General features: G+C 37.7%; 1 protein-coding gene across 7 annotated transcripts in view; it reads right to left on the minus strand.

Annotated features, from left to right (window-relative positions):
* LOC309875139 (uncharacterized protein) overlaps positions 1 to 11,660 on the minus strand; it is an 80,978-nt gene that overhangs the window by 23,220 nt on the left and 46,098 nt on the right. The window contains exons 5-10 of one of the 7 annotated variants that reach the window (XM_082754240.1): positions 5,741 to 5,852; positions 5,251 to 5,361; positions 4,664 to 4,844; positions 4,133 to 4,266; positions 3,059 to 3,164; positions 689 to 2,568 (exon numbers count right to left, since the gene is read on the minus strand). The exons of 2 other annotated variants lie outside the window; for them this stretch is intronic. The gene's annotated coding sequence lies outside the window, so the exon portion shown is untranslated. Of the gene's footprint in view, positions 1 to 688; positions 2,569 to 3,058; positions 3,165 to 4,132; positions 4,267 to 4,663; positions 4,845 to 5,250; positions 5,362 to 5,740; positions 5,853 to 11,417; positions 11,612 to 11,660 lie in introns of those variants that run through there. 4 more of the 7 variants (XM_082754241.1, XM_082754243.1, XM_082754235.1 and 1 more) reach the window with 4 other exon arrangements.

Genomic DNA, 11,660 nt, shown 5'->3' on the forward strand with positions numbered 1-11,660 from the left:
ACATAAAATCAGTATTCTCTGCAGGCACCGCTTATAGCTGAATGTATGTATTCATCACAAACCTATTATAGGCTTGACTCTTGGTTTCAACTTCCTCACACTCAAACAACTCCTACACAATTATTTCCTTGATTATTCTTTCCTTCCTAACCTCCCCAGCCACTGCCTTCCTGGATGCATGCCAATTACGTTACTGCTTAAAGGTGAAAAATAAAATCTAGCCTAGGCACTCACTCTGGTAAAGTCTATCCTAACACGATTAATTTAAGAGAAGCAAAATGGCCAAGTAGGGCCAGTAGCCCCAGTACGGCACAGAAAGCCATGTGCACCTCCATTCATTCCACTTGCAGCAATAGTGCTCTAAGTCCTGCCAGTACAGAGAGCTAAACACACTTAGAACTGTGATTAATTTCCAGGCAAGTAACTAAGGATGTTGCCACAGGTGTGCTATGGAATGAAAAGGGAAGAACTTGAGAACGAAAGGGAAGTAAGACATTTAATCAGAAGCAATGTTTCCCTCCCATATAGCCCCAACACATAGCTAAAGGTTTTATCCATTTCTGTTTTGTGAAACAATCTGACTAGGCATCTAGCTTGCCTAGGGGTAACCTACTGCTCCTGTAAAAACCACCTGCAAAGTAAAGCTGAATAACAAAGCACTGATTGTTTATACCAACTGGAGACAAGCTCCCCCCAGTAATCATCTCTCTGCAAAAATTTCAGTGTCACAATTTCACTCTTTCCTTTTCAACTTACAAGATCAATGTCTTGCTGCTTTGTTTTAGTATTACATAAGAAAATAAGAAGCCATTATATGGAATTGAATTAGCCTTCATTCAAAACATGTTTTGCAAAAGGTTTGATTTATTCAGTGCCAGCCAGAGACAGTTAACTTATTTATGAGTGTTGGATCTATTGTCTAGGTTTAATTAGCTAATTATTAGACTTCCCATTTCTGTTATTGCTGGTCCTTAATACTTCTTGTAATATGATGTGTTTAGGAATGTTTTCCAAAGAAAGCAGAAGACATTTGCATTCATTCTAATTGTCCGGGAAATTAAAACTTGCCTTTTTTTCCAGCTAATTAGCTAAAAGACCTTGCTTCTAACTCCCAGAAATAACCTGTAACATCTTTCTCTCCCCTTAAATAACCAACTATTCATTTACTTCTTTTCAAAGTCTTACATCACTCAGCAACTTTTTCCACAGAATTTCCTCTCACTAGTTGCCCATTTGCCCATAAGAAAACATATCCTAATGGCTGCACTAAAGTTTGTTCTCCAGATACCAGCATAGCACATTACTGTTGATGGCTGAAGCCACTTTTGGAGGAAGAGAAGTGCATTTGCATTTCATGATGCAAAGGGGTATAGGACTGTGAATGTGTAATATACCACCATATTGCAGTCATAAACAGTAGAGAGTGTGTACGATCATAAACAGTAGAGAGAACTGTGTATGTGGACCTTCTTACTTCAGAATTTCTTTTTCACCTTTATTCCATATTGTGGAAAACATCTATAGGAAGCCAAGCATTATATATCTTATTTTGAAAGCCCCTCTGCTTCTTGAAGTACTTGAGATTGGACCCATCTATATGCAATTTGATTGTGCTATGACAAGAGGAAAGATTTAAAAACAAAATTGACCCTTTCTTTTGCCATTGGATCAACACACCCATAAAATGTACAGCAACAAAGAATTATGGGTGAAAAGAATTTACTAAAGTATGCCTTGCTTTTACAGCTGCTTCAGCAAAACATGGAGTGGTTATTTACAAAAATAAGTGGCATGAAACAGCTATCCAATATTTTTCGATGAAAATAAAAGGATGTTTAAAATAACAGTAATTCTCCTGAAAGACTTAACATTATTATTCATACAGTACCAAGACACAGAATATTCACTCTACCCATAAATCACACATCACAGAAAACAGCAGTAGGACTTCGTGTTTTCCTTTTCTACCACTTCAGACCCTCTCTGATACCACTACCCTAATGAAATGATGAACACTTACAGGAAGAAAACTGTTCTACTCCCAAACCCATTCAATCCTTGACATCTTTTAGAACATGGCAATAGCTTGTTACAGGGACATTTGCAATGTGAACAGTCATCTGCAAAGAATGAAATCATCAATATATTTCAAGATATATCCTGGAGTTATTACAAAGTTTCAAAATTCTGTTGACTGTCTTCCTTGTTTTTCTTCCTTTTTTTTTTGTTTTGTTTTGTTTTGTTTTGTTATTAATGTCTTTTGGCTTAGAAAAACATCCTAGAAATCTTACAACATGCAGCTGGTCAAAAGTGTATTTAAGACACTGAATATTCTTTAATCAAAGCTGTGGTAATGCTCATCTAGCTAAAGAATAACCCCAGTTCTCAGATTAAAAAACGAAACTACATCAATACATCTTTTCTCCTTTCTACACTCCAACACAGTTTTATCATGGCAGGAAAGCAAATGAACAACAAAATATTGTAAAGCAGACACCCTTGCAAAAATTCCACATCTCTTCATCTTGAATCTCCCTGCTGTTTCTTAGCAGATTGTTTCTTGGTAATCTGGGAAAGGCAAAGAGATTTTTATTTTTATTTTTAAATTAAATTTTAAATTTTAAAGCAGCTGTAATTTCATGTCAGAATACAAATCAAAGAATCACCATATAAATAAAAGAATCACTATAATTTTAAAATGGAAAGCCAGAGAGAAACCTTCGACAGGAATTAAAAGCAATTTGGAAGAAAGTTACCTTCACTGAAAGAGAGACTAATATTCAACAGAGGTGCCAACAAACATACAAAATGAATATGACCTGGCAGATAGCAGAGATTTAAAAACCCATAAAAGCCTGTTAAGAGCAATTAAATAGAATTGTGTGTTGCGAGACCAGTACTGATGAGGAATTATGCCTTCACTCCAGCTTATATTACCTTAGTAAGTATGCATATGAGACAGTGCATGCCTAGAGCAGTTATTATGTACGTGTATACCTCAACTGACTACAGTAATGAAAGAAATACATTCCATATTTTTAGTTGATATCATACTCACTGTAACAAGTGAGTTACAGAATGACAGCAGAACCAGATGGGAATAGAGATCAGCGCAGGTAAATTACAGCCTTTCTCCAGAGTGCTGCTGCAATAGCCACAACAACCTGTGAATGACAAGGCAATAGAGTGACACCTGTTAGTGGATTGAAAGTACTGAGAAGCAAGCTACTCATAAAGCTATTCACACCTAAAGCTTAGATCAGCCTTTTAGGACCCTGTGCTGTTTATAAATGAGCAGAGACTATGCAAGCACTGCGGAGATTTTAGAGTATTTACTGCCAGGGAAAGGAACAAAACTAACATCCAATTCACTTTTAGCAGGGCTCTTTTACACGATGTTCTAGATGCAAAAGGTATGACCTTCCAACCCCATCCCCCAAATGATGCATGCTCTTACGGTCTTGAGACATACATAAGCTCTCATCCATCACTTTCATGTTACAGTACAAGCCAAGCAATATGTCCATGCCCCTCTTAAATTGCACGTTTGTGAAACTGACCCTGGGAAGAGAAATTTCCTGACAATTACAGAAGAGTAGCTGAAAAGATCAGATGATATAACCTGTTTTTTACCCATCTATTATTCAGAGGAAGTAATAGGGCAAATAGTGTTACAATCACTAATAGTTTCACAGTTTCACATAGGTGCAGCACCATTTGCTTCTGCTCTTTTTTTCTTTTCTTTTATTTTATTTTTTATTTTTTATTTTTTTTTTCCCATGGGTCTATTACATATTAAGTCCTAAATACTTAATTTAGGTGTATAGTGAAATCAGTAGATTGTATCTTTATCAGCCAAGGGAGACCAATGTCAAACACTTTGAGGAAGAGCTGCCAAACTGAAGCCTGAAGAAGCCGAATGCTAGGCTGCATCTTGCAGACTTTCAGGTTAAAATTTCTAATAGCCACTTTAACAAACAGCAAAGATACTCTCTGAAGGCTCAAATACTGGTGTTCATAGTAGGATGGGGCTCACTGTTTCACTGACTCTGAGACTTCACTAGCAGAGACTAACTCCTTCTCTCATGTGGACTTCCAAAGTTGGAGGCAACAATCTCTTAATCAGCTATACTTGCGTATTTTCATCCAGATCACAGTGCTGATCAGTAGTGTGTTTTCAGAGGGGTCACACTGGACTGTTTGGTCTCAGAAGGAAGGTGTCTATCAGTACTCATTCCTCTTGCACTTTCAGAATTCAGTCTGACCCTAGGTAAGGACATGATTTACAATCAGATTAAATATTTGGTGTTGTTTTTTTGAATGAGAGTTATTTCTTTGAAATTCACAGCTCCACAAATTTCAAGATCAAAACTGGTTTGAACACAGAAGTGTTGGGAGATTCATTGACTAAGTTAGTGTTTTGACAGGAGAAACAACAGCCTATCATGCAATTTAATAAATGTTTGCTTTACCCTTTTTGTTTAATTATTGGAGTAATTAATCTCACCCTTACAGTTTATTTGAAGTACCTTTCAGACACATGATCAAAACACTACATTGTATGTGCTCAGAGGGCCCTCAAAGACAAACACATTAAACTATTACACTACAAGCTTACTAGAAAAGTCACCCCTCAGACTTATGATAAAGAGCAGAATATTACCATTATTAGCAATAAAAAATTACAACAGGGACTCAGCATTTATTTTTTCAACTGGAATTTTCCACAGGGTATCTTGATGATGTTTACAGTTGAGATGTAACAGATTTTTCCCTCCTCAAATAATTAGTTGTATGACTTCGGTTATCAGAGGCACTCCAAAGACTGAAAAGTTAAGTTTAACCTGGTTAGAAAAAAAATAAATAAAATCAGAAATCTGGAAGTCTTTTAATATTAACCTACTTGAAATCTGTACTCAGGTGCTGACAAAGTTAAACTTACTGATCAAAAAATGGAGTTCACATTGAATTGCTAGTGACCTCCAAAGACTGAAGCTATCCCTTTCCTCCATTTCATTACAGAATAACACATTTTCACAAAATCAATAAAAATGGCATAAGCGAACTCGTTGGCTGCGTTTGTTAATACTGTATCATAGAACAGTTCTCAACCAAAATATAAATTGTCAGACATTGAAAAAATTGCAAAAGATGCTATCTTTATTGTGATAGTGCCAGAAAATTTCAAAGACAACTGGGATTCAAGTCCCAATGTTTGATAAAAAGCCCCTTCATCATTAGGTCACCTACTGTCCATCCTTCTGCTCCAAAATAATGTTGGATTTCCCTAAGGTTCTGCAACACTGCATGTTCAAGACAGCATGTTCGTCTGAAACCAACCTCCCGAATTGATCACCCAGTCTGGAAAATATAAAGTAGTAAAATTTATCAAATCCAAGGCATGCTATGAACTTAATGGTTCAAAATGTGTATTTCTAAGAGGAGGGGAGGTAGAGTCAGGTTTAAAGTCAAATCTTAAATATGAAAACAAGCAGCTCAACCCTGTGCATAATCATAATTATTGTTTATGTGCCTGTTTAGGCACATAGGTGAAAGTATGTTTTATAAAGCTTGTACTAGGAATTTCAGGCATTTTTCTTCCATTGTAATTACTCATGTAGTTGAAGTTCACTGAAGGACAGTTTGGAAGCTTCCCTGTGGGAGATAACGTCCTGTAAGACAGCCAACCTGCAAAATAGGTCCTGCAAACATTCCGGGGGAATTGATAGGTTTCTCTCACCTTTGATTCCAATGTTGTTTTGACTGATCTGGTTGCTTACAAGGCTGATCTTCATAAGGTAGGTCAGTCAGTCAGGATATTAGTTGATCTGGATCTCCTGTCAGCAAAGAAACTACCATGACAAACACAAGGTTAGTCTCTTTAATATCTTTATCGTTGATCTGAATGAAGGGATCGAGTGCACCCTCAGTAAGTTTGCAGACGACACCAAGTTAGGTGCGTGTGTCGATCTGCTCGAGGGTAGGAAGGCTCTGCAGGAGGATCTGGATAGGCTGGACTCATGGGCTGAGGCTAACTGTATGAAGTTCAACAAGGCCAAGTACCGGGTCCTGCACCTGGGATGCAATAACCCCAAGCAGAGCTACAGGCTGGGAGATGAGTGGTTGGAGAGCTGCCAGACAGAGAAGGACCTGGGAGTGATGGTTGATAGTCAGCTGAATATGAGCCAGCAGTGTGCTCAGGTGGCCAAGAAGGCCAAGAGCATCCTGGCTTGCATAAGAAATAGTGTGACCAGCAGGTCTAGGGAAGTGATTGTCCCCCTGTACTCGGCTCTGGTGAGGCTGCACTTTGAGTACTGTGTTCAGTTTTGGGCCCCTCACTACAAGAGGGGCATGGAGGTGCTCGAGAGAGTCCAGAGAAGGCCAACAAAGCTTGTGAGGGGTCTGGAGAACAAGCCTTATGAGAAGCAGCTGAGGGAGCTGGGGTTGTTCAGTCTGGAGAAGAGGAGGCTCTCTACAGGTACCTTGGAGGAGGCTGTAGCGAGGTGGGGGTTGGTCTATTCTCCCACGTGCCTGGTGACAGGATGAGGGGGAAGGGGCTAAAATTGCACCAGGGGAGGTTTAGGTTGGATATTAGGAAGAACTTTACTGAAGGGGTTGTTGGGCATTGGAATAGGCTGCCCAGGGAAGCAGTTTAGTCGCCATCCCTGGAGGCTTATAAGACATTTAGATGCAGAGCTCAGTGATACAGTTTAGTGGAGGACTTGTTAGTGTTAGGTAAGTGGTTGGACTGGGTGGTCTTGGAGGTCTCTTCCAACCTAGATGATTCTGTCATTCTGTGTGATTCTTAGTTCTGACTTGCATTAGTGAACACAGATGACAAAACCCATCACGTTAGTAAGTTACTTAAAAAGTCCCAGCTTATCACTGTCTATAAAGGCAGAGTTAGAGCTGCATCACATGGAAAGAAAGAAAGTGGATCAGAAAAGGCAGATGCTTTAATAAGTTGAATAGAAGCAAAGTCTCAAGGAGTGATTCATTTTTTCTCCTGTTTGTTGCCACCTCTCACTTTTATAGGCAAAATGATTTTTGTCCTGGATTCCAAAACCAACCCATTACTACTACATTCCTTTATATATATATATAAAAAAAAAATCAATTTCTTCTTCTAGTCATATAAGAAGTGATTTAATATTCACATAATTGCTTTGGTCTGCATCTTCATACCTGCTCATGTAGCTTTTATTTTGAAAGCATTTGTGTTATACAGTACAATGCTAAATCTCAAGCACAGTACCAACCATAAATAATGCTTTGAATACTGGACATTGTAAAGAAAGATATATATTGAGAGAAAAAAGATGCAGACATTGTTTCTCTTCACCATTAGGCTTCAAGTGCTAAGACTTCTTGCCTTTGTAAACATAATACTCAGAAACAGCATTAAAACAACAGATGATGAGGATTATTGTTTTGGTCATTATCTGGAAGTGCAGTACGGGAGTAAAATGGGAAGGAAGGTAGGAAGGAAAAGAAAGCATGCACAGACCAAGATCACCATCTAGTGATAGAACTTATACTTTGCAGAAGGTATACTTGAATTCAAGTTTCTGACTTGGAGAAACAAGCCATCCAATTCTTTTAGAGTAATAACCCTCTAATTTAAGGACTATGTCTTCCTTTAGGAGTAGCAAAAAATTCAGAGCAGATGATCTGGTGCAGCGAGGTACTTAATATGTTGTTTATTCTCTCTGTTATAAAAACAAAGTAAAAATATCTTTCCTTGAATTTTAATTTCTTTGAATTTGAAAGATATCTACACTTCTATGGGTAGAATGATAAACTTACCTTGCAGAAAGGAAAAACAATTAGAAAACATCCTTTTCAGATTGAGCTTTTGCTCTTTTCTTATTGCACTACCTTTTATTCCCCTAGTCCTGGCTCCTTCCTTTTTACACATTACAAAGGTTTTTCACCCACATTCAGCAGGTCTGTCATGTCACTGTCCAGCAGACCTTCTCAAACACCATTCTTCTTTATCCCTAATCACTCAAGTTACTTAGCTTTGTGATAACAGGATTAATCATGGCTTAGAAAAATATTTACCCTAAAATTCTGGCATGCCAACCAACGGTATCTGTACCTTGAACTTCCCATCCATCTCACCTCCATGTAACTGTTTTCTGTTGTCCTACACTTAGAGTGCAAGCTTAGTGTACAACAGGGAAACAGTCTGTGAGCAAAGCCCCAGGAACAGGGCTGCACACCTCTCCCAGCTGATGGCTCTTCAAAAACTAGGCAATGGTTTATGCTGAGAAGCATGTGGACAAAAAGATTTCATTCCTATTATGTTGAAGGGTACTAGGAATTGACTAAAAGCAGGGACTACACACAGTAAGCTTTTGAAACATGCATTACCTTCAGCTGCAAAAGCACTGATGAAAGAACAAATAGTACAGGCAGAAGCATTAATTTCTTCATGTCTTTTTTTTTTTTTTTTTTTTTTTTTTAAACAGGACAAGGGACTTTTCACCTTATAGTTAGGCATTGTGCAAAGGGATAGCTTTATTTTTGGAATGCTTGTGCTGAAATACACTACTTGTTAAATAGAAAGCTGTATTCACACAGAAATGATTACTCTGTCTCCCCTTCTACTGATAAGATTTTAAGCTGTATTCTACAATAGTTTCATTTAGCATTTAACAATTTATAAAAAAAATACTACTGCCAATGTTTATCACAAGTGGAATGTTAGTAATCAGTGTTGTTCTACAGCCTGTCAACACAGTTGGGCTGATATATGCCATAATTAATTTGGACAAAAGGAACACATTTTCAAAAAATCCTCTATATATTTTAAACATATATCCTATTTTACAGCTTAACATAGGCTCTACTCACACTATACTTCTTCTCCCTAAACTTACTAGGAATACTTACAGAAAGAAGTAACAGGTTTTATTCTTGAAGAAAAGAGTAAAAAAATACAATTTACACATAGCATTTATAGCCACTATAAGAGCTCAAGTAAACATGGACAAAAATATATATACACACAAACATTCAAAATTCCATATTATATTGGCATCTACATATGTAATACCTTATACAAAGCATTAATGCACAGTCCTATTCTGGTAAAATCCACCTTGGAAGGCTAATTAGTTTTGGTATAGAAAAAGTGAAACTATTTCTCATGTGTCAAAAAAGTGAATTTGATTCCAAAAGCTTTTTTTTTTTTTCTTGTTGTGAAGCAGAGCAAAGAGTAATGGCTTAACACTGCTCCCCCAAAACAAAACTTCCCATAAAGCAAGAAAGTCTGTTCTTCAGGAGAAGAAACCTCTTTAAAAATACACCCATTTACTTGGGCCCATCGCTACAAGAAGGGCATCGAGGTGCTCAAGTGTGTCCAAAGAAGGGCAACAAAGCTGGTGAGGGGTCTGGAGAACAAGTCTTACGAGGAGCGGCTGAGGGAGCTGGGGTTGTTCAGTCTGGAAAACAGGAGGCTCAGGGGTGACTTTATCACACTCTGTAACTACATTAAAGGAGGCTGTAGCAAGGTGGGGGTTGGTCTATTCTCCCACGTGCCTGGTGACAGGACGAGGGGGAATGGGCTAGAGTTGCACCCGGGGAACTTTAGGTTGGATGTTAGGAAGAACTTCTTTACCAAGAGGATTGTTAGGCATTGAAATAGGCTGCCCAGGGAAGTGGTTGAGTCACCATCCCTGGAGGTCTTTAAAAGACATTTAAATGCAGAGCGTAGTGATATGATTTAGTGGAGGACTTGTTAGTGTTAGGTCAGAGGTTGGACTGTGTGATCTTGGAGGTGTGAGAAACACTCCATAGCCAATAACTTAGGCTCAGGCGAGGATCTCAGTGAAGTAGTAATTTATTCGCGATTGCAATGGCAGGCGCCCCACAAGCAGGAGAGAGCGCATCTACTAGTTCCAAAACACACCTTTTGATGGCAGGACCCTCCTCTGTTTCCCCACTGAGTGGGTAATCCAGGTTCACAATCTATCTGATGCTTCACAAACAATGCATGGCCTTCAGTCGCCGGCCTGTTAAATTTCAAATTTCTTTTGACATTTTTACTGCTTGAAGTGGTAATGTTTCTTCATTTATCTGACTTGACACCATGATTTTCACACTTAATTGTCCTAAGGAGTCTGATTGTCTGCATTTTACAGGGTCACCTGCTAAACTTTCTTATCACTGTAAGCATATCTCAGTACCACATTCCCTCCTTCTAAACAATGTAACTCTGCAAAAACAACATTTCTCTTCCCACAGTGGTCTGTTCCAACCTAGATGATTCTGTGAATGGAATCTGAGCACCCACTTCTGTGACTGTAGTCAAGATTTGTTTATGCAAGTGGATATGCGTAATTTAGAAGCGGTGACAAAAGAAAAAAAGAGCAGACTGATTTTTCTGTAGTTCATCCGGTTGTCATCTAGCAGTTTACTACCATTTGGGAAAAAAATACTGTGAGTCAACATCATGCAAGTGTTTTTGCTTAGTTTATTTTGTCAACCTGCTGAAGCATAAAGATGCCATTTGTTCCTCTTTCTGTTACATGTATTGTGTTTTTAAAGGAAGCTTAATTCACTATGAGCATATTAATTACTACTCTTAGAGATGCCATTTTGACGAATTACAATGTAAACTTTGTAATGCTTTATTTTAAGTCAGAGAATGTTTGCTGGTAAATTTTTTTTTCTACGCAGACTGAAATAACTGCTTTTACAGACTCCATTGCAACAGCTGATTTCTTGTGAGGAGATTAAGTGGCTAAGGAGACTGTTAAAAGGTTGCTACAGTTTAAGGTAGTGTTTCTTTTTTATTGTTATTATTAGTAAGTTAATGTTGCTTTCAAGACAAGCCTTTCTTGCAGAGGGTGGTGATTCTTTTCCACTTTTCATGGTGATTCTTTAAACAGCTTAAACCTCACTCACGGCAGTGCATTTCATACGAAGGTTGATGTATAGTTTTATTATGAGTTATTTATCAGCACATGCAATAAACTATGAAAAGTTACTGAAAATATTTTAACAGAAAATTTAATCCAATAAATGAGAGGAAATTGTTTGACTTGTAAATTTCATATATAAGGCTACTACCAAACATTTCCTATCACATACAAAAGATTAAAACTACTTAAAGGCTCTTGAAATCTTAGGATAGGTTTTTCATTGTGCATCTACACCAAAGTATGGAAGTGAAAACAGTGCTGAAAAAGTGTTTTACTTTAAATAACAGTCTAGCTGTTATTGCTGCTTTTCAAGGAATCTGGAAGTATATAACGAAAACAAAGCTAAATAGTCAAATAGATGTACTTCGATCACTACTGCCAATACAATGAGAAAGTTAACTACCAAAGGTTCTCAAAAAGTTTTTATTATGTACATAAAGAGAACTGTACACAAATAGGGAAATAAAGTTGCTTTAAAATGGAAGATTAATGATCAAGTACAGTATTTACAGCTCAAGGGTCACCCATTAGTGTTATTTTATTTTCTTGTATTGGAGTTATTATACAAACATGTAGTATGTCCACAACTCAAAACGAGCACCTTTTTCAAAGATGTAGTCCTGTACAATTGATAAGTCAACTGGTTGCTTATGTCACTCCTCTCCTTCACTGTTCTTGTTCTGAAACTCAAAGACAGCAATGCTTAGGTCACGATCCTTAGCTCAGGTA

The sequence above is a fragment of the Aythya marila genome (genome assembly GCF_965140915.1).
Source record: "Aythya marila genome assembly, chromosome: 2".
Lineage (NCBI taxonomy): Eukaryota > Metazoa > Chordata > Aves > Anseriformes > Anatidae > Aythya > Aythya marila.